Consider the following 23,216-nt stretch of genomic DNA (forward strand, 5'->3'; position numbering starts at 1 on the left):
AGAAAAGGAAATAACTGGACAAAGGGGACAGAAGTCGTCTCATAACATAACTAGCGTTGCTCCCCTGAATTAGTCTGCCATACATTTTCCTTCTCTAGGCCCCTCCTCAAATGTATAACACAGCTGGTGTTAACAATATGTTGGAGTATTAGGTGTTCAGTGGCCAGGCTTGGTTTGTCAGTCAGAAAAATAGATGAGACACATTTTGGATAATGATGTTCTGTGTTGAGGTAGAGTGCGTCCCTGCCTCAAGATGATTCAGACATTTGTTATGTTTTCTAACTCTCTGCTTCTGCCTCTTCTGGGCTATGGGTAGTACAGATTGCTTTTGTTTTATAGTCTAAGATAATGTGTTTGCAAATTGCAATGAAAGAATCTCAGAAAATTACTCTATACATCAGCTGAGACAGAACAAATGTTTTTTATTTTTTTCTTCTCTTCAAACTGCTCCAGTGTGCTATTTGAGTGCAAATCAGTAGTTTTTATGAAGTGGCTAAAGTTAGGTCTGAATAAGCTATATTTCAGAGAATCTAATAATCAAAAATTTAACATGGTTCCTCAAGATGCATAGGAAGCTTAAATTAATGGGTGGTTTATGTTAACATTTGGCTCTATAAAGAAGGAGAAACATTGCTGCATGAAATACTTAGCTTCATTAGCAAAAGTAGCCCAATTAAAATATTTGCCATTTGGGTTTTTTAGGGATTTCAAATAGACCTTTCTTGAATTTTCCTTGATTCAGAGATGCTAACATTAAATGTGACACATGAGATGATAATTACACAGTAATTATTTGATTTTCACTAAATAGACATTTCCATTAGATTCCTTCTGGCAATATCTAGCTGAGGAAGTTCATTTTATAGCCAAATACAATATCAAGATGTCTTTTCTTTACTCAACTACGTAAGGAACAATAACCATAACCACCTCCTTTAATGTTCCTAGCCATCTGTACCTAGACACTATGCAATGTATGATGTGCTACTTTCTGATTAGGCTATCAGATTTGCTGAATGTGGACTTGATGTTTCCTCTTCCTTTCATGTAGAGTTGCAAAACCAGCACTTGTCTTTTATCCTGCTTTTTGTAGTAGTATCTTTGCATGTAATCTGCAAGGATTGGCTGTTAAGCTCTCCTGTCACAGCTCAGGGTGACACCTGTGATTAAAAGGTCTGCCTAAATTCCCCAGTCTCTAGGTTTTTGTTTCTAGTTTAAAGAAGAAAAAAGTCATGATGCTTCAAAATTTCATCTCTGGGAGTATAAAATCAGCTGCAATTGTCAGGCATGTGCACATACTATGTAAAAAATGCTTTAAGATACTGAAATGATAACTCTGCATGAGGTAATAGCATTATGAATTTAGACCCAAATCCCAGCTGCAATAGACTAGTTAAAACTTTTACTGTGCTTCCATCGGTATGGAGAAGAATTTTAATTTATCAGACCCGGCCAACCCTACTGAAATTATTGGTCAGGTAAGGAAGCCAAGGGGGTCAGGTAGTACGTTACTGTGTGTGATCAACTCTGGGAACTGGCATGGTTTAGCCATGCTACACCAAGACACAACCTGTGCTTGGTTAGGAATTTCAACAACCGAATTCTTCTCTCACTTCCACATTTATCTCAGGGGTATGAGGCATTTCTATTGAACTGTTCAGCTACTGCTGAGTTGGCATTGCAGCTTCTGAGAGTCAAGGTGGCATTCACAGCCGTGGCCACTGAACATGCAGCCAGGGCTGAAAACACAGCCTGTTGTCATTTGTCACTCAAGGTTCGCTCTGGGCATTTAGGTTTTCAAAGTTTCCTCAGCAAGTTGCTGCCTGCCTGTAAACACTGGTTTGAACCGCTCTTGGAATTCATGTGTTTTATACACAGACAATGCTTTTGGTCACAGTTTGTTTGTTTGTTTGTTTTTGGTTTGGTTTGGTTTATTTGTTGGTGTCTGTGTGATTGCTCACCTACGTCCAGGCAAAAGGAAAAGCACTGAAAAAGCAGACAGATCTGTACGTACTGGTCATCTCATTACTCGTGTTTGAGGATCAGTGATACTGATCAGCGCATCTCATTTTTACTTCTGTAATGGCACTATACACTGCCCCTCCCAGGAGACAGGGCTGTCTGCTACAATGACAGTCATGGAAAAAATAATGTTCTGGACGGTACTAAATAAGAATAACACTTGTCAGTGTCAGAAGTAGACTGTGACAAATGTGAATACAGCCAACAGTTTTAAAAAACAGTTCTAATTTCCAAGGGCATCTCCACAAATCCTGTTATTTTCATGCTAATCCATTTTATTTTGGTTTCTTTAGGCTTCTGTGCTATAGAATCCTAACTTATCAAAACCCAATTTTTTTAACAATTGCTTAAGACTTTTTGGCTAACTGTAAGGAGAGCTAATCCTCCACTTACATTCCTGCAGAGGAAGAAAAAGAAGATGGTACAAGATGAATTCATATTTTTCAACAGTCTTTGCAATGTTTATACAACAGACTCATAATAGTAATCCATTCTTCTTACAAATCTATAAAATATATAAAAATTGTTTTAAAATAAATAATTAGAAGGCTGCAAATATTTCAGGATTTTTAACTTATTGCTCATGATTTTATCATCCAAGTTCTTTAGCTACAGTGTTGTAAGGTATTTTCACTGATGATGATATAGCTGTTTATTTGCATTACATTAACGTTAATGTTAAATCATAGCAAGTGATTGGAAACAATTGTTTGGGTAAATGAATTAATAAAATACATGTTGTAACTGGGAAAAATCTTTTAAATCTGCAAGTATATTTCTTATTTAGTGATTCTATTATTAATACAATTTAGTGTCAGTATAAAAGACCACTGCTTCCAGTTTGGCTACTAAATTTTGAGTTTTTCATTCTTTGCTGCTGCTGACCACAGAAATGCACAACGTTTTTTTTATTTTTTTCTAAAGAAAAATATTCATTTAAGTTCATGATATTACATTCTCTTATTATGGTTCAAAAATAATAATTAAAAAAAAAAAAGGTGCCCCCCATGCCCCCCACTCACTCCACCCTCTGCCAACTGTGACTATGTGAGTAGTGAAATTTCACATGAAGTTTAAAAGCAGTAGTCCTGGGATAAGAGGTCCCAGATAGTTTCAGGAAGATGAAAGGGAGCAGAGAGCAGTTGGCATAGAGCAAAAGATGTTTTATGTTGGGTGCAGAGCAAGCAATGTTAAAAGGAATGTGAGAGATTGTGGGTGGCAGCTTTGGAATATGATGTACCTGTTTTCATTGGATTTGTTTTGTTGCTTTCCAGAAACCTAAGCAGTTTATAAGCCATTACGTTTTGGATTAGTAAAGGAAACAGTACACAGTAACTTGATTTTGCTTGCATTTAGGCCTGGTAGATTTTCATTTTCTTTTTAATTATTTTCTTTAGAAGAATTAAAACAACAGCATGAATAAAACTTACTTTATGAGAGAAGGTGTAGGCTAACATTATACCCACAGTGAATTATCATCTTTTACTGCACATATCCAAGCGAACCTCAGAATATAAGCTGTTTCTCTAAACAGCTTTCTTTGGAGGGATGCATTTAGGTGGCCAGCAAAAATCGAAGTTGTTGCCACTCTAAGTCTATTCAGGGTAGTATAGAAGGGGTATTAAAAGAATTTACCCATAGATTACATTGCTTATTCTGCTGATGTGCTGATACTCTTTGTCAGGTTTCATGGGTGAATTGCTGGCTCACATTAGAACATTTTTGTAAAGTAGAATTGAGAAATACATTAAAAAACCTCACGCCAAACTCGCAGAACAAAAAGATCAGCAGTGTTATGTAACGTATAATCACTTCCTGCAGTGGATATTGCAGCAGGTTCTTTCGTCCTGTGATAAAAGCAATTTTGAATCTCCAAACACTGAAATACAGCTAAGTATGTATCGAAGGTACTGAAGTTTTTGTAATTATACTTAGAAGACTTGTGTTAGTTCCATAACATACACCAGCTATTAATATAAAAATTTATGCTATCCATCTAGGTAGGATCTGGGAGACTGATTAATAACCTTCACTAGACTCATAAATCTTGATCTATAGCTGAAACAAACAACCTAAATGTGTCTTCTGAAATCAATTTTTACTAGGAATTATTTTCTGATCATTTCATATAATCAAAGAAATACACTATAAATAATGTTACGAAGCAACTTGTTAAGGACTGGATTTCCTTGTTCTGAAACGGTTCATAAGATAGTGGAATTTCTTTATCTTTTTTAGTCTAGGAAAGGCTGAAAATATTTGGAATTAAATTTGATGAAGTTCCATGTCTAGTGTGCACGTTGTTTCAGCTGAAGTCTTGAAAACTAGCATTTAGAAAAACGAAGTTACCCTCTGATTAACTTCTCAGTCTTTTTGTTACTTTTAAATGTTAGTGGTATTCTCGTGTGTTCATAGTTGCAAAAATGTATGCTACAAGTAAAGTTATAAATTCTACTGTATGCTAAGATACTGGCCAAGAAAGCCAGAATAGCAAGCTATGCATGGTGAAGATTCTTCCCAGAGCAGCTCCATAGCTACTAAGTGGCAGATGCAGCAAAGTGGTTGAAGTATCTCTATATAGCGTGAACACATCCAGCTTGTCTACTGTAATGCTCTGTCACTTGCAGAAATTTCCTGGGAGCCTGTGCCACATTTGGTGCACATCCATATCTCTAGCACATCTGACATCCCATTTATACAGCAAGAGTAGTGTAGCTTCACTGTAAAATGGGCCTTCATAGGGGAAGAGCCGTACATTGTCCTGGATAATGTCCATCCTCCAGAGGGAGCGATGGAACTGCCCAAAATCCCAATGATCCTTTGACATTTCCTGTGTATGGCCAAGAGCTGTCCTAGAAACATAAGCTCAAGTCAATTCAGATACTAATTTTTCCCTATATTGTCACTGGCCATATTATCCCTGTTAGTAGGTGATCTTGCATGAAAAGAGAATTCTTTGGTACCCACTGATTCATATGACTGTTTATTGATCATGAAGTTGTGGTAGTGCCCTAAGTAGGAGTGATTGAAATATCAAAGTCGATGGCTCTTACCAATCCAAGCATGAGGATAAAGCAGAAGTTTGGAATGGTTGTTGATAAGTTTGTCACAACTAGTTTTTCACTCCCTCTTTGTATCATTTTGATCCCTTTTCTCTAATTATCCTTTATTATATGTCATTTTTCATTCTGTTGCCCTCAATTGATTGTATTTGAATTGATTGTAATTGATTGTATTTTGTAATTGATTGCATTTTGATTGTAATTGATTGTATTTTGTTGCCTTGTATTGAAAAAAAAATGGCTCCGTTTTTTATTTTTATTTTTTTGGTTATTCTCTTTCCTTTCCCACTCCGTAGCCATTTTCTTTCCCTTAGGAAAACCAGCAGCACGTATCCACAAACGTGTTCCCTGTCATGTTTTTCCCTCCTAGTTTTGAGAGGACAGAGAAGCTGGAATCAAGCTCTTATAGGCAGAAGTTTGCTGTCTCTTCTCTGTACACTGACACCTACTGGCAGGCGTGCAGCTAAGAAATTTTTTTTAAAGCCTTGGGTTGTTTTAAAACCCTCTGGACTGATGCAATCCAAAATGTGAGAGCTGCTGAGTTCATTTTTGTGTGGCACTCACTGACTTAATTCCATTCTGTGTACAGTCTGAGAGGCTTTCCAAAAAACGTAGTTCATAGAAGTGTTTAGCTTTCCTACTACTATTTATTTCCTAACCAGACTGCCTAATTACCAGCTTTTCACCAAATGTGCAATAAAGATGACTTTCCAGCTTGCTAGAGAACTTTTTGCTCTACATTTTTGATATACGAAATATCAGACTACTGTGGTTCTGTCCATTCATTACTCTGCAGCTTGTTGTTTATGTACTATCACCTCTACCGTCATACGTGTCATCTCTTTATCAAATAACATGTATATTGTTTTCCACTCTCCTGTACTGTTGTCCATCATTTCTTTTTGGCAAGGAGTCAGGTAGATGGGTGTGAGGAGAAGAATGCTATCGTCTAATACATAGTAACTTAGACGAATGCTATTTAGCTATTTTTGTGGAGGTGAATTTAAAATTGCTTTCTCTTTTGCTATATTACAGGCCTGAATTCAGCCAGTAATGACCTCAATAGTGCCTGTTTTAATGTAATCCCTGCTTGCTGAGTGCTGTTCCAAGAATAAAAATTTAAGCCAAAAGATTTAATGAAATCCTTTGGGATTAGTGCTCGCTGGGCTGGGGAAATTGCATATGAACCTTTTCTCTGTACTCTAACCATAAGGCTTGGTATTTGAATAGGAGGGTGTCCAAGAGAGACAACTCTGAGTTCATCAATAATTTACATTTTTGTTAGTTACAAACCTGGTATTTGGGATTCTGTTGCCATAGCAATCCATCTGGGCCTGAATGGATAGTGTTTTAAGTGGTGGTTGTATAGGGATTCACAGTGTGTGCTTTAAATCCCTTCTAAACTAATCCTCAGATCTGTTCTGTGACTTATTTGAGGCTTCAACAAAATCAGTGTTACTCACAGGAAAAAGTTTATGCTGAACAAATTAAGCCCATAAAATATTAGAATATGCATATGATCAAGTTCATTTAAAGATGATTTAAAGTTCATCATGTATGACAATTTCTGTTTCAGTACATGCAGCAATTAATAAATGCCCACATCTCTTTTTTTTTCCAAAATACATTTAATTTGTTGCACATTACGCAACTAGAAATTATCCAGACTGTGTACTGGTTTATTAGCTAATTTATACTTCATAATCGAATGCTAGCCTCATTTTCCCAGATGTCAGGTTTTACATTTTAGAGGATGTCGGTCTATTCATAATACTGTATAACTTCCACTTTCAATTACTCTGATTTTCTCTCTCGTAAGTTATTCTAAGGCTGACAATAAAATTTGAAATTCCCATTTTCATTTCTAGCACTGTTGAAGCAGTTTTGAGGCAGTGTGGCTAAATTCGTCAGTCTAAACATAGCTGTTTTTAGTTTGAAGCTTATTTTACATTTTTCATTTTGCCACCCAACATTTTCAAATCGTTTATTCAAAAACTCCCAGATACACCACATGAAGGGATCTTACTCAGGTTTGAAAGATGATCAATAAGCTCCCCAGCACACCTGGACTAAGTTTCAGCTATGTCAAAACCGAAACCCTCCTGAAACTGACTGATTACCAGAGCTTTTGGTTCTTTGTAACAAAAATATTGTCCAGTTGTCCTCCCAAATGGTCAGGAAAACATGATATCAATATATATCATCAGCTCTTTATTACTCCAGCTTATAGAAATTGCCTGCAAAATCATTCCTCGGTGTTTGAAAGAAGAGAGAAAAAGTATTAAAATAATAGCCATACGCTCTACCAATGAGGTTTTAGTCCAGAATCCTAAACAGACAAAAATTGTTTCTTCATACAGTTTATAAAATATCACACAGCTCTTCCTGGCTTTAAAAATAGGAATAGATTAAAAAAAACCTGCAGATGGCCTAAGAGATCTTTATTTACCATGCAGCTTCCCTTTTATCTTTTATAATATGCTTCATAGTGAATAATGAACCATGTCATAAAGGGACTTATTTTTGTCACGATTCTGTGATACTGAAAACGTTATTTGTCACCTGTAATAAATGTAGTTCTAGTGCTTCTGTAAGAGTTCTTCTGTAAATAAGGGTTTCCTGAGAAAACGTGCAAGTCCTTCCTTTTCAGTGGAGCAGGATTTCATTTCATAAGCTAAGATGTGCGTGTGTGTTCTTAAATTCAGTGTGGCTGACTGAACTTTATTGCAGAGGTCCCATTCTTCTATCCTGGTTTAAGGAGTTATTTCCATAATTGGTTGCCACTAAATGTAATGGAAAACAGAGAAAGTTAACTAAAAAGGTTTTGTTTGGATTGCTTTTGCATATCCTTATGACTAACTGAAATAAAAGTTGCAGATCTTTTACGTGATCACTTACCCTAAAATTACATGCCCTAAAGTATCTTCTGTAGATACCATTTGTAAAATATAGATTATGCTTCAAAGGGATATTACAAGATGTATTCAGGCATATCAAAATGTGTCTCTGTTGATATTTCCAATGGTTTTCATTAGGAAAAGTTTTCCCTTTCAAACGTTACTGAAATGAAAAGTGAGCCTTGAAAGATGCTAGCAGTATGACAGATGCTATTTGTAGCTCTGGAAATACAGTTGTCACTGCAGGAGATCTCCTGCACTGAAGACCCACAGGAGTCCATAACCGAGGGTGAATGAATTAATCTTCCAACACATCTCATAAAAAATAGCCTCTCTTTAATAGCAATAGAAACAGTTGAATTTCTCTGGTAATTTTATGACCTTTCTCTACACAAATCTTTGGTTTACTTTATTTCTATTTTAGCTCTGCAAATCCTTGCAAAAGGTGCTGGTATTTAGTCTCCTTGATTGTTGTTTGGTTTTATTGATTGGTTTTTACTCATTTATTCCAGATCTGCTTTATGGTTTTTGAATGTTTCGGAAACTCCACCTGTCAACTCCAAGGGAGCCGGCAGGCTGGCTGTTCTTGCTGATACACCACACTTACTCATGCCTCTTCTGAAATTTGCTTCTCTAATCTAGAACACAGCCTGTATTGTTATTCAGTCATTCCCAATTAATGCTCCAGTAAATATCTGTCTTTTCTTTCCTTTGCATTTTCTGTCTTTGCAGCAGAAGGAAATAGTTAATTTTCTGAAAGGCTCAGTAATAATATGACACAGCTTGACACAGACAGCTTAGAGAAACAGGGGAAGATTGAGACAGTGTGCCACAGAGCAGGTGTGACTCTATGTATTAATTTCTCTAAGGCACTTGCAGCTACTTCTGTTCAAATGCAAGATGTACGGAGGGACCTGCACGAAAGCCCTGACTCTGAACCCTGAGAAGAGGTTGGGATTAGAGCTTTCAGCTGAAACCTGTCTGAATTTCAGATCCCTCAATTTGGGAGGGCTCAAATGACAGGGAGAGGCAAAGCTCGAGCTGAACCCCTTCAAGACGTATTTGAGTACAGGTTTGGTATGTCACAGCCTGTACCAGTATATTTTATACAGCTAATAAGGAGCACCAAGTTTATAAGGTCTGCTAAGACTATTTTCAGATGTATTACAAACTCTAGGAAGGAAATGAGTTTATCCTACAGCTGTGTTCTACACCAGCTTCTGCGTTATTATAAACCATTTCGAAATGGGGGTTTCATAGCATCATCCTATTAACTTTGCATTGCTTGAGTCCCCCACAGCTCTTTACTGATGTCTAGGGTATAACAATAGCAAAAGAGCTAATCCATGTTGTTCTAGCAAGTTTAAAAGTTAATATCAAAATAATACAGTATGCTTCAGATTCATGGACGCTATAGTCCTCAGCTCAAACATGTGTTGCCTAACAAGTATCTTAAGTAGACTGACATGAAAATGAGTGATTTCTGGGATATCACAGATATTGAAAGAACCATACAGAAGGCAACATTAACTTGTTACTGAAAAGATAGGAAAAACAGACTTTTAAATATATTATGTTCTGAATCTTTTATTATTTGTGTCATTAGAGATGGTAGCCTGGTTAATTTAGAGTGAGTTGCTGGATGAAATCATGGTTTGGCCTTTTTAAAGAGCAGGCTAAGGGTTGATGTGATGTAGTTTGACAATTTCAGGTAATAGCAATTTTGTTCTGCTCCAAAAAAGTTGATGTAAAATTAAAAGTACATTTACCTACCTTGGTAACTGTTCATTTGGCTCCCTTTTTCAACAGCATCAAACAAATTGGTCACCTTTGCATTTAACTGCCTTCACAGTTTGATCCTGCCTACTCTTTCACATCACTGCTGCCCTTACCACAACCCTTATTGCCCATCAGTCCCAATTTCCTCCCTTCTCTCGTGCAACCTTTATTCACGAAAATTGTAAGTAGTAAAAATCTGCAAAGCTAGTATGCTGTGTTCCTTCAAATCCAGCCTTAAAACTCACCTCAGTTGTGATGCCTGTAAACTGCCAAAGAGAGGCTAAGCAGCTGGTGTGCTGTGATCACTGCTTATTATGCTGATTGTCTGCATGAAACAGTGGGAGTGAAGCATCAAACACCCCTCTGCTGCATGTCCCACTGTCCTTCGGAAGCTGTGGGGGAGGCTGTGGCTGTCTTTGGAGGTACACATTGTTCTTTCCTTAGCTCCTCAGTCTAATAGGGTAATCCAGCCAAGGTCTAATACAGCATGAGAAATTAATTTTGAGCAGAGGATTGCCAACATGATGGGTGTGAAAGCCTCTCACCTCCCCTGAACTGGGAAGAGCCACAGGTGTCCAAATGCAAATCAGAATTTGGTATGAGGGTCTAAGAGATTTGTCCCCAGAACATGTAGATTTCCCGTCTCTGCTTCTATATATATGACTGGCAAATTGTCTTTTAAGGAAGTAGCCCTATGTGGATTTTCTTCTTTTCCAGACTCTTTCACAAAAGCCCAAGGCTTTATATCTTGGAGTTTAACAAACCTTAATATAAAAATGGTAAACTTCTTTGCTACAAATGAAACCAGGTCATTTATTTTATGTAGATGATAAATACACTTATTTGTTTTTCTTACAGACACACAGAATCCTGAATAAACAAAGAGAAGAGAGCTAAGCAGTCTGTATTGTGAATAGTAAGTGAATGTTATTTGTACTTCCATTTTTGTATTTTTCCTGTTTGCAGTTCTTTTAACAAGTGTAAGAAATTAGTACAGTGAGCATTTCTGCCTTTTATCCAACTCAGTTTCATTTCACAGGAGTAGGTTATTATTAACCCTATAATCACCTTAGGTAAGAAGCCCAGATAATTCGTGCAATGCATCTATATCACTGCCCATACTGAAAATATTGTTATTGCCTTTTTCTTCTCAGTCAAAGTGAATTGTAATGCTAGAAGGTACCAGGATAAAATAGTATTACACTAACATTGGCTCACACCTGAAATTTTGCAGAAGAGTAGTTAGGTTTTGGATCAGTACAGACAGATTCTGTTGGGTGGGGACATGAGCAAGAGAATGTTATGGTTTTGAGATATCCACTTAATCACTGATTAGTCGTTCGGAACTGCGCTGGTCAGAGCTGTGCTGTTCACTTCCCAGTATGACCAATTGCCTGCAAGCTTACAATGTATGGCTTCATTGTCCGTTAAGACAACGAGCTATGAAAATAAGCCATGTTTGTGGTGTGGATGCTATTATTGATGTCGTCCTCTGGAAAATATCTCAGGTTCCTGGTGAAGTACCAGTTGTGATACAGCGGAGAACAGACACTGCTTTTATTGCCAATCCTAAGTAATATGCCCTGGGAAAAGTAGCAGTGTATATTGTTGTACTACATTACTGAGTAACAAAAGGTGGCAATATCCGTTAAGAACCAAAGCAGATAAATGTGTGCTAAGACATTTCTATTAACAGTTCAAACATAACAGTTCCTCTGTGTTACGCGCTAATAGAGGCCGATTCTTCATGGGAGAAGATTGTGGACAGTATGTGATGTTCTGAGAATACGTGCTGTTCAGCACTATTCTACTTTCAGACCATATGGTTGACAGTATATTATGCAGTAGAACTGAAGAAATTTATTGTCATTCATGAAATCCCTATTCATTTAGCCAAACTGATGTATGGAACAGACTAGATTTGGGTATAAATAAATCTTGGATATTTTTTTGGCAAGCATTAAAAATTAAATGCTTTAGTGGGAAAAAATATATATGTATTTATAAACCTCAGAAGCTAAAAAAATGCCTACTGTCTCTCTGGGCAGCCAAGATCAGCGATGAGTTTTAATGTTACATTTAATCAGTCATCATGAAAGGAAATATGTGACATTTCACTGAATCTGAGGGCAACATGTTTGAAAAGCTGGTGCTGTATATGTATGATTATACGATTATTTATACAATGTACCAAACTGTGCTACCAGTAGGCATTTTTTAGCTTATAATGAAACATTAGGGGGAAACAAAAAAAAATAAAAATCTTAAAGATCCCTGTCAAAACTCACCTATTTGTCTTAGCTTTCCATTGCTTCTTCTGTCAATCATACTTTCCATTCTTTCTGCTTTTTCCCCGTCACATCTTGTGGTCTATATTCCCTACGTGTGTCACACCTCTCTTCTTATGTCTTTCCAGTCTTATACCTACACACCTATCCTGCTCCAACTTCATAGTTTTTCCTCACATCTCCCACACAGTGCCATCTCGTCTTCATATTTGCAGAGCTGCCTTGCAGTATATTCCCAATCTTTGGAAATTTTTGAGCTTACTATTTCTAGTATAAAACAGATACTTTACAGACCAAGAGCATTATAGCATTATAGGTGTTACCAGTAAATAATGTACTGAATAATGCCATATACCTATACATGAGAATTTTGTGAAGGGTTGCAATATATTGTACTATGAAGCAGCTCTAGTATTTTTTATTTGTGGAAAGATATGGTGAAAGTTTGGAGAGTTGTTTGACGCATGGTTTACCTTCAAATAAACCAGTTATGCTGTTCTCCAGCATCAGAAGTCTTGGCAGCAGATGACTGATAGTAACATAGATAAATATTAGTAATTCCAAGCAATTCATTTAACTCAAATGATGTATGCATACAAAAAATCCTGGAGTTGTGATAGACCTGTTTGTAGAAAGCAAATTTCATTACTGCAGGCACTCAGACACTTTCTCTTCACTATTATTCCTCTGTCAAGTGGCCAGAACTCACAGGCAGCTGTTTCAGTATAGCGTGGATTTATTTGTGCACAGTGTGAAAAAATTAATCAACTATTATTGGTACTCCATCACATATAAATTCTCTCTTCTGCTAGCAGAATAGGTTGATGGAACCTTTTCATATTGTCCATCAGTTAATTTTATCAGTCATGGTATTATGATTATAAACTACAAATGACCTAACAATGAATATATAATTATAGAAATGAAACTGTACAGTGGTTATTTAACATTTTTAATATGTAATTTATTTAACAGTCTCTTTGGAATATACATGGGAAATTAGAATAATAAAACAGAAATAAAATTACATTTAAATTTCATCCATCATCAGTGAGAAGCAATGTTACTGGCTTGAATCAGGCTATACATTCCTCCATGTGGGGAGGTTCATGTGCGCTACCTTTGGGCCTGCTTAAAACATCCTTCTAAACATTGTTATTCATACACTAAGCTATAAGTCATTCTTCTGCCACTGAGATCAATTAATTGTGTGTCCTTGTTTTAAAGGGTTTTTCTTGACTGTTTTCTTGAATTAAAAACTAAATTTCCAAATATCGATTGCTGAATGCAAAAATATTGGATTACAGATATAGGAAGAAGATAAAATTAATGTTAGTTCTTATTAAGAAAATGATAGATTAAAAAAATTGGAACGTGAATTATATTTAGTAGGTTTTAATAGTTCTCATCTTTATTTTAAATGCAAGGGTCTTTGTCGTTTGGCTTTGATGCTGCAAGAGGTGAGGCTTTTTGTGGAGGGGAAAAATCTCACAGTGTGTTCCACAGAAGGCGTTTGTTGACCTCATGTATTTAGCAGCAATCAAATTTAATCTGCCACATGCTCTGGTTTATGTTATAATTGACATCTTTGGTGGCTGCTGGTTAATGGCAGCTTCTTCGTTATTCTTGGGCAATAAAGAGAAGTTTGGGTAATGTGGCATGGATTAGGAGACTGCACGGCTGAAGAGCTAATGCAAGGTAGACCCAGCCTGGCTGCATTTGACTGCCATCGGGTGAGGTGAGGCCTGGCCTGCCCAGAGTGATTGCATGGGCGGTTTGACTCCAGTACATGGAGGGGAACTAACTTAGCATTAGCTCATGAGCATGCAATATTACCATTGTTTACCCTAATATCTATTTCAAAAGCCTACTGGGTTTTATATTTTACCATTTTCCATACTATATCCAGAGGTGTGTAATGTACCAGAGACAAAGTAGCTAAATGAAGGGTTCCTTGGTTTTGGAAGGGTCAGTTCTGTAAAAGTTGAATTTATGAGCCTTCAAAAGGAAATGAGCCTGTGGTTTCTGAATGTTCTCTGCTAATCACAATAATCTTCCCGTACAGTACAGTTTCAATCTTTCATTGCAATGCAATAATCTAGAAGCAGCATAGAGGTGCCCTCATTCCCTGTGCTCCCAGGTTTTCTCATTGCCCATTAAAATTCATGTGCATATACTGTAGGCTTGGATAAAAGAGTTCATTTGACTGTTCACACTACCTGAATTCTTTAATGAGGTCTTCCCCTAAATTAGTTTCACTTCTCAATTTTATTTTTTTTTTCCACAGTGGAAGTATGAACTTCTGGCAAAGTGTATAGTAATATTTGCATAGTGTAGGGATTTTTTATTATTATTTTGCCTTGGTTATGATGTGCCTCAAAAACTCATTTTTCTTTTTTTTTTTTTATTGATCATGTATTACAGCCACAGCTTTGCATTTTTTAATGTGAGATCTCTGACACAGATTTAAATTCTGTAGTGCTTTGAGGTATGCTAGTTATGCAACCTAATTTTGCGAAATGGCTCTGTGTATGTACTTCCCTGGGGCTTCAGTTTAGTTGTCATTTATCATTTTAGCACTGTGAGTGATTACTCTCTACTATTTAATTTGTCTTCTGCAGCTTCTCAGCTTTTTCTTCAATTGGTAAACACATACTTTTCTAGACACATTTTCAAATGATGTGTTTTCCAAGTGCCCCAGAAGTCATGTAATCTTATTTTTCTCAGCTAGGAGTTGAACCATTTAAATAAATTATTGGCTCATATTGTGTCTATTACTTGGAAGTTTTGCATTTCAAATCTGTGTTGCATTTTCAATTTTTCAACGTTAGTGTATTTATTTATTCTGAAATATGCGTATTTACTAACTGCATCTCTGTCCTTCAAAAAATAGCAAAGTAAATGAGCACCTTTTTTAAGTGTAGGAGCCAAAAGCTTGGGCTGATGCTACTGCAGTAGACTTTAGCCACCTTTGCACGTTAGGTTTCAAATGCAAAGTCTTTGCTAGCTTAATTTGCTTGTTGGAATTTCACAAGACAGCTCCAATCAATAGGGTTAACATATGCTTTGTTTCTCATCTTGTGTACTGTGTTTCTGTACCGTAATTTGCTATTTTTAAACATTACATAGAATATCAACATGGCTATGATTTAAATCAGGTTTTTTAAGAGTCACATTCAGCTTTTAATTTAAAAAAACGTTGTTTTGCATTAAGTCATACTGTGTATACACATGGTAACAGTTTTACACAATTACTGTGGCAGCTTCCAATGATCTACTATAATGAACAGCTTCTGTGATCCACATATCAAAGAAGTTTTACCTTTAAACTTCCCTTTCTCATATAATTTTCTTTTGATCATTTTATTTTATTTTTTATTTTTTTACTATTTAGTCACCAGCTATACTTAAGATTTGTGATTAAAATCTCTTAGTAAGCAGAATTATACTGCCAACATCAGCAAAGCTGCACTATGACGCAACTGCTGCTGTAGTTCTGTCTTGAAGTACAGTCAAACAAAACTAGTAGAAATCTCTGGTGTTGTGTGCTTTTGGGGGACAGTTTGGTGTTCTTTTTTGTGACAGAGCTTTAATCAGTACTTACCTTTTGCTTGTAATTCTTACTGTCTTTGCACAAACCCTTTCTAAAGACTACCAGGTTAGCTTTGGTAATTCGTGGTAGGTGAATTCCAACCCATGTTTTGTAGAACATCAGAGATAACCTGTTCTGTCACTGTTCTTGTAGTGAGTTAGCTGTGACGAGGAACAAAAAGAATATTGTTTCTTGTCAACTCAGCTATTTGGCATTTGTGATTAACAAAAAAAATAGCTAATACGATACCAGTGATAACATCCAGAAAGGTTAAAGTGATTCCCCCCCGTGGAGTTTGTACTAGCCAAATAGTATTATTTGGTAGTTTTGGATCCTCTCCAAGTGTGATTTTGTTCTTCAATTATGATTTTGTTTCCTTCTTTTAAAGTTTCACGCAGTAAATCTTATTTTGAAGACATATAGCCATCATAAACATCACATTTTGACAGCTTTTCTTATGTGAATGAAACTCATTCAAGTCAGTCTATCCAGAAATAAAAAGATGCATCTTAGACCTGTTTACAGTGATATCTTTAAGTTACTAGTATATTGACAGCATTTTTCTCAGAATATGTGAAGAGAAGTATAACAGGAAATTCAGTTACTTTCCCATGTAAACAAAAATGTTTTTCAAATCCATTACCGAAGTCAGCGTATCAGTTTTAGTAAAATACATGATATACACTTGATAGAATTTATACCAGATTAAAAATGAATTTTATGATAGTAATCGTATTTATCTTGCTAACTGAACTGTATGAAAATTTGCTTTGAATTTTTCTTACTGCAATAAATACTTTTGAAAAAAATACTAGTAAAATTCAAAATTAAGTGATTTTGAAAAGCATTATTCCTTGCTTCAGTCATGTGAAATTAAGATAGTGTTGTGGTTTTTTTTGTTGTTTTTTTTTTTGAGATTTTTATTGCATAAAACTACATCTACAATTTAGGAGTGCACTGGAATATATCGAATATATTGGTAGTGGAACTGCAATGTGCTTCTGCCGCTGTAGTTTCAATTTTGAACTGTAAGATAAAGAGGCAAGGATGTGGTTTTCCTGGAAGAAGATCCTCCATACAAGGGTTCTTAGAGCAAACTTGGTTGATATATTTACTACTCGTGACTTTTGTAGCTACGTTAATAAATGCAACAATGATTTGAGCTGAAGGCACATGTTTTTGAGTATTGTGGTCATAACGCACATAACATATAGGCCATGTTCCCAGTCTCCAACACTAAAAAGCTTTAGTTAAATCATTAGGCCATTCAGATTGTTTTTAAATGAGCTATATATTTGGGAGTTTTCCTCATTATTGCCTGATTTCCATGACTGTGCTTCAGTTTCTCCAAAACTTAAAGGTTAAGAAGTGTATTTTTCATTGAAGGGTGAGATTTTCATGCAATCACGTGGATCCAGAAGTTGGAGCTTCTAGGAATAACTCCCAAACACTTATTGCAAAGTCTGGCAATCCTGTGTAAAATGCATGATAGCCTGGAGGTCTCTGCTAGTACTGTACAGCAGTACACTTTGATCTTTCCAATAATATGTCTCCCAATACCTTTTCATTTCTAAGAGAAATAGTGCCCAGGCTGCTCTTATACCATAAGTCTACTTCACCCATCCTTATAAGTTGTGATGGCAAGTGAGAACATTTGTTTTAGAAAGAAGGATGAGGAGAAAAAAGGAGTAAGATGTCATTTAGACTGTACAACCTTAGCCATTTTTAATGGGATTTTATTCTTAAAGTTTGTCACCATGTTTGAATCTTTAGTTTAAATGACATGCTGAACACCAACAGAGTTTATTTAAAGATCTAATTTCACTTCAGGGAAAATAATTTTAGGAACTTTAAACTGCATTAAACTATTAGTTATTTAACCACTAGCTATTTAACTGTTAATAGTTTATCCTGCAGATAACAATGATTCCTTTTGGAGAGTTATGGTCTACTGGGCAAATATGCATTGAGGGAGGTTTTAAAAGGGAATTACATCTAAACTTTATAATTATGTACTTAGACATTTCTTAAGGAGAATAGAAGCCATGGCCATTCATACGTAAAGTGGTATATTCTTCAGAAAGATCTAAATGTTTGCAGAACGCAGCTATTCTTGTAACAAGGAATTGTTACGTCTCAGATGCTGTATCACTATTATTTTTGTATTTTTCTCTGAAATTTGCCTATTTGCAGCCTTGGTGTCTGGAGCTATGACCTGTCCTTGTAAACATTCTGGTTGCACTATGGAACTAGTCCACACTCCAGTCCTTAATGGACTAGTTCTATATCAATTTAAAAATAATAGTAAACTCTGAAAGAATTTGAAGCCTGACTGTCTTAAAAAACAGTTGCTCAAAAGAAGGTAGGTTATATATAATGTCTATGAGGCCATCATTAGTGCACAAAAATGTTGCAAGCTCTCTGTACAATTTTCACATGTATTTTAAAGGTTGTTTCATCCCGAAGTAATACTTGTTGTTTATATTCGATAATCTACTGAGTAGGATCATTATAAAAAAGATGGAGAGCAACTTTTTGCTCAATCAGATAATGATAGGACAAAGGGCAATGGTTTTCAACTAGAAGAGGGGAGATTTAGATTAGAGGTTAGGAAGAAATTTTTCCCTCAGTGGGTGGTGAGGCACTGGAACAGGTTGCCCAGAGAAGCTGTGGATGCCCCATCCCTGGAGGTGTTCAAGGCTAGGTTGGACAAGGCTCTGGGCAACCTGATATAGTGGGTGCCCATGTCAGGGGGGTTGGAACTAGAAGATCTTTGAGGTCCATTCCAACCCAATCCATTCTATGATTCTATGATCTTTAAGGGCCCTTCCAACACAAGCCATTCTATTATTCTATGATTATACTGAATCACAGCTAGATTTCCACATGCGCTAATTGCCCTTGAAGCTGAATCAGTGACTTCAAGCATGTGGAAAGCTGTGCAATGTTATCCAGCCCCATCATGGATCTTACACAGTGGCTTTCACAGCTTTCTGGCATTCAAGAAGCATGACAGCTGTACTTTCTGGTTTTTATGAGGTCTGTCCTTTGTAGTTGGTCAACAGAGATACTTCAGCTTGCCCCATCTATTTGTGGCAGTACTAGTAGGGATCATGCCACTGTCCTGAATATTAAAGCCCTATCCTGAACTAGAGGGAAGGGGGTTTGTACTTCTCAGGAATTTTTTGGTGTGATTGCCGGAAATTCCTTTTTCATTAATGTGTTTCTCTTTTGTGTCACATTTTAACTGTGTTTTTCCAAAAAAAGAGCTTCAGTTAACCAACCTTCAGTTAATTTGAGCATCCTTTTTCCAGTGGCATTTTGCTTCACAGCTTGAGGAGTCTTATGTAGAAAAAAGTACTTATGCCATTGAAAAACCCAGATGACTGATACTGAAATTTTCCAAGGATATTAGCTAGTGGACCTGTGGAACTTGCTTAAGCCCCCTGCGTCTCTTTCCTTTTAAAAATGAATGTGGTGGCACATAACTGTCCAGGGGGATTGGAATTCACTCCTGTAGTGAAACTGCTAGTATTGCTACTGCCATGAAATGAAAGAGCCAATGAGCATCCCAGTATTGCAAAGACCTTGAAGAGCTACAGATCTATGTACTGCTATTACTTATCGTTACTCTTTCAGATGCAGAGGTTGTTCTGAATATTGATTTGTCTAGTAGAGCATGCTTCTTAGAAGATGCCATCATGTTGGTCTGTTCAATAAATGTGTTCATCAGTACCTGATTATTTTTGAAGGATGTTAAAAGAAACTGAGATTATATCTGTTGTTAAATAAATGTTAAATAACTATAAACCACTATTTATTTTTTTTAGTGTTTTCTGAACTTGAAAATGCCCATGTAAGACAGTGAACAAATCCTACAAACATCAGACTTCCTTGCTGCATTTTTTACCCATATAAACTCTCTGCCTTCCTTACTCATTCTCCTGGGAAAACTCAGCAGACTTTACAAGCCTGAATTATGGGATGGGGCTAGGGAAGAGGAAATTTCTGGTATAATTATCCTAATCTGCTACCTACTGCTATAACATCAAGTCCCATATTGTTTCTGATTGTCCTTTTGCCTTTCATTTTTCTTTATATTCCCTTCACGGCTGTATTATTTGCAGCTCTGCCTAAATCTTTACTCCCCTTCTGGACCTACCTTGGCCATAGTCTTCTGGAAAAGATCCCTCATTTCCCAGTGTCACCTAATTTGTCTTTTCATAGTTTCCATAGTCCTTTATCTTCTTCTAACAAGGATAAAATAAGGCTTCTTTCACCTGACATCTGCTGGAGTGCTGTGGGGAGGCTGTGACTGATCTTGCAAAGCGGTACTCAAGCTGGGCCAGTACCTGTTCATGTAGCTATGTGTCTAGGCAGAGAGAGAGCAGTTGCTTTTTATATATGCCTTCCTTCCTTCTGGTGCTCGAGTATCTTACTGTCACACTATAGAACGGTAAGGGAACACGGGGTTTCCATCTACTCCAAGTGTTTCTTTCTTTGACATAATCCCAGAGGTCTTTGGACATTTCTCTATCTCCATCATCAAACTGTCTTTGTAGCTTTGTTTCTGCAGCTGCTTCCTTTTCTATGTTCTATGGGCACAGGGCTACAAGCTTACATTGCCCCAGTTAGAACACTTTGCTGATAGGTGATACATTAATACATTCTCTGCCTTTTTGTTGGTAGTCAAACCCTTAACTTTGGCATATTTCCCTAATTTATCTGTGTATAGCACACTGGTTTTGATCTGTTTGATGAGCTGCTGTTTTCTGCTGATTAGATATTTTAGTAAGAATTAAAAAAAAAAAAAAAGTTTATGCTTCTTCCTTTTCTTCTTGTGTGTGTGATCATTCTGTGTCTTTCCCTCTCGTGCTTGGTCTTGCTCTCTCTTGTGCTCTTTTTCTCTATTTCTCTGGAGTGTTATGTCCTTAGTTGTCAAATAGCTTCTTCTCAGGTGAAGTTCCAGTGCTGAATCAAAATAAATCAACCAGAAGCTCCAGAAAAATGTTTCATTTTCACAGTGAAACTGAATTTTAAGAGTCTAAAATGAACAAAAGTGTATTACTAAAAGAAGAGTATTAGGCTTGTGAAAAGGGATCTCCAAGATTTAGCATACGAAAACAGAAATGTTATGATAAGATTATGAAACCTCGAGGGGTTATTTGAATGAGGAGTTATTTGGTTGTTTCTACAGAATAAATAAAGCTCCATCTTATTAATCCTAAGTGCCCTTTTATTTGTTGCAATATATTAAATCAGGGCTGCAGCATCTCTTCAGCATTAGCTTCCCAGAAACAGCAACACCAAAGTGCAACTATCAGTCAACTAGGTGATACAGATACAACTGAAAATACATGAGTGATAAAGCAAGTCACTATTTTTTCCAGAAACAGCACATCCATTTCTGTGCAGTACCAACAGGAGATAAAAAAAAAAAAAGTGTACAGATGCACATGTATAAAAAACAGTTGAACAACCTGTTTACTAATAAACCACTTTCATAGGTTAAATACTGGTAAGCAAAGGAGAAAGACAAAGACAGGTTAAAAGTTACATTGCCATGAATTGCATGGTACACGGAAAGCAGTTCACACTCTAAGAACTGTATGACAGTTGTGAATCACTGCTGCTTAAAGATGTCCTGGCTACTAGGAGACATTAAGGCATTCTCTGGGGGTTCTGTGTAAAGTTGATTGAGATCTGAGTAAAAGCATTTCTATTGCACTCAATAGTGCTGTGTGGCTAAACATAACAGGTGGCTTTCAAGGTGTGAATCAGCATGCAGCATAGCTGTCCCTGTTCAGCCTTGCCTATTTGTAGACATTCTGGTTACCAAAATGTTGCTTCATCAGTTTATTAATTTAGGAATACAATATAAGTGCTGTCACAACTTCTTTAGCAGAAGATGCCTATGAAAATTATGACAGGGTAATTGGACAATTCATTTAACAACTTGAAACTCACAGATTTAAAATGAACTGAGCTGTGTCAGTTGATTATATACTATAGTGCAACCTGCCTTATGGGAGTTTTCTCAGAGTGGATTTAGAATGCTTTACAGGAGATTAAGGTAATACGAGTTTTTTTGTGTTTTTTTTTTAAGTGAATTGAAGAGCAATTACTACTTCTCATGGGAATAAGCGGGAGGAACAGGTGAACCGTGGGCTCCAGTCACAATTCTAGAAGTCATAAGCAAACAAATGTCAAACCAGTACCAAGACAAAATCCCAAAAATTAGAAAATGGGAGAAGTCTGAATGTTTCTAAATAAGGGCATCTACCTTTCATGATGCTGGCTTCTTAATTTCAATTTTCATGTTTTTACTTGGTGTGGTGCCAGTAGAAAGAAGGATTTGTTCATTTATTTTTTCAGTGACCAGAAATTTTTCTAGGCCACTTATAGTTAGAAAATATGGTACATTGTACTGGACAGAAAAAAAAAAGAATTAGGGACTTTCAGTGATAATACAGAGGAAAAAGGATGAAGGATCACAGTTATTTATCTTTAAAAGGGGTCTCCATAGCAACTGCATTTATTTAAGATTCTTAATACATGTATTGTTACCTCTTCTCTGACTGGGTGAAATTTATTTGGTCACCTAGAATTTAATGTGACTTGAGCCATTGATTTCTCTCAGAAAGGGCAAGAGATTGAAATTAAAGAAATAAGGGTGAGCAGATATGTCTGGAAACTGTCACTGAGAAAGTGATGAGTAAATGCATGCAAGTTCATGATGTTCTTTGGTAAGTTAAGAGGTAATAGTATTATAAGTAAGAAAAGAAGAGGCCCAAGAATTATGTTCTGAAGATAAAAAAAAAAAAAAAAAAGGTGTTATGAAAAGGACATTTTTTATACATATGAGTTAGCTATATTGGTAAACAAGAGCAATGACAACTTAGAGCAAGAAGAATGCAGGTGCAGGTTTTGTCAACGTGCGAGTAAGCTCCTCAAGATACCCTGATGAAAAATTGCTGGTAGTTGTTTTTCCCTTATGGTAGCCTTGACCTGCTGTATATTTTCTGTAGAACTTCTGTCATTTTCACCCAAAATAAAAGTAGCCATTCAGAAAGCTTAACATTTTTCTTTTTGATTGTGCCTGGTAAAAAAAATAAAAAATAATAATAATAATAAAAAAAACGTAGAAACATTTGGCAGTGACAAATGGTGTCTGATCTGTAGGCAACATTTGTTGTACTCTGAAATGATGTAGAATGCTATCTTGTTCAGATGCTTTCACAGCTAGGTGTCTGTAGCTTATATTGTTGCTTGTTCACAGATTAAATGGTTTCACGTGTGTTTGGGATGTGTAGGTTTTGTATGGTGTTTTCATTATAATTCAGTTGGGTTTTGGGAAACATCACTCATTTTCTATACCTTTATGGAAAGCATACAGAATTAGCTCGCCAATACAAGAAGCTATGTATTTCTGTGTATTAGGACTTTTGTTTTGTTTTGTTTTGATGGGAGCTTATCCACAGCTCGATTGCCGTGTCATTTTCTGGTGCTTCTGTGGCAGTGACGCTTCTTCTGCAGGCTGAAATTTACAAACACATCACTTCTTTTTTTTCCTTTA

The 23,216-nt window shown here is 36.4% G+C and overlaps 1 protein-coding gene across 4 annotated transcripts in view; it reads left to right on the forward strand.

Annotated features, from left to right (window-relative positions):
* Nucleotides 1-23,216, forward strand: part of SYT1 (synaptotagmin 1) — a 356,060-nt gene that overhangs the window by 114,390 nt on the left and 218,454 nt on the right. For 3 of the 4 annotated variants that reach the window (XM_040553936.1, XM_040553955.1, XM_040553947.1), the window contains one exon: nt 10,619-10,676. The exons of the other annotated variant lie outside the window; for it this stretch is intronic. The gene's annotated coding sequence lies outside the window, so the exon portion shown is untranslated. The remainder of the gene's footprint in view (nt 1-10,618; nt 10,677-23,216) is intronic. 4 annotated transcript variants of the gene reach the window in all.

The sequence above is a fragment of the Cygnus olor genome, chromosome 1 (genome assembly GCF_009769625.2).
Source record: "Cygnus olor isolate bCygOlo1 chromosome 1, bCygOlo1.pri.v2, whole genome shotgun sequence".
In the NCBI taxonomy this organism is placed as follows: Eukaryota; Metazoa; Chordata; class Aves; order Anseriformes; family Anatidae; genus Cygnus; species Cygnus olor.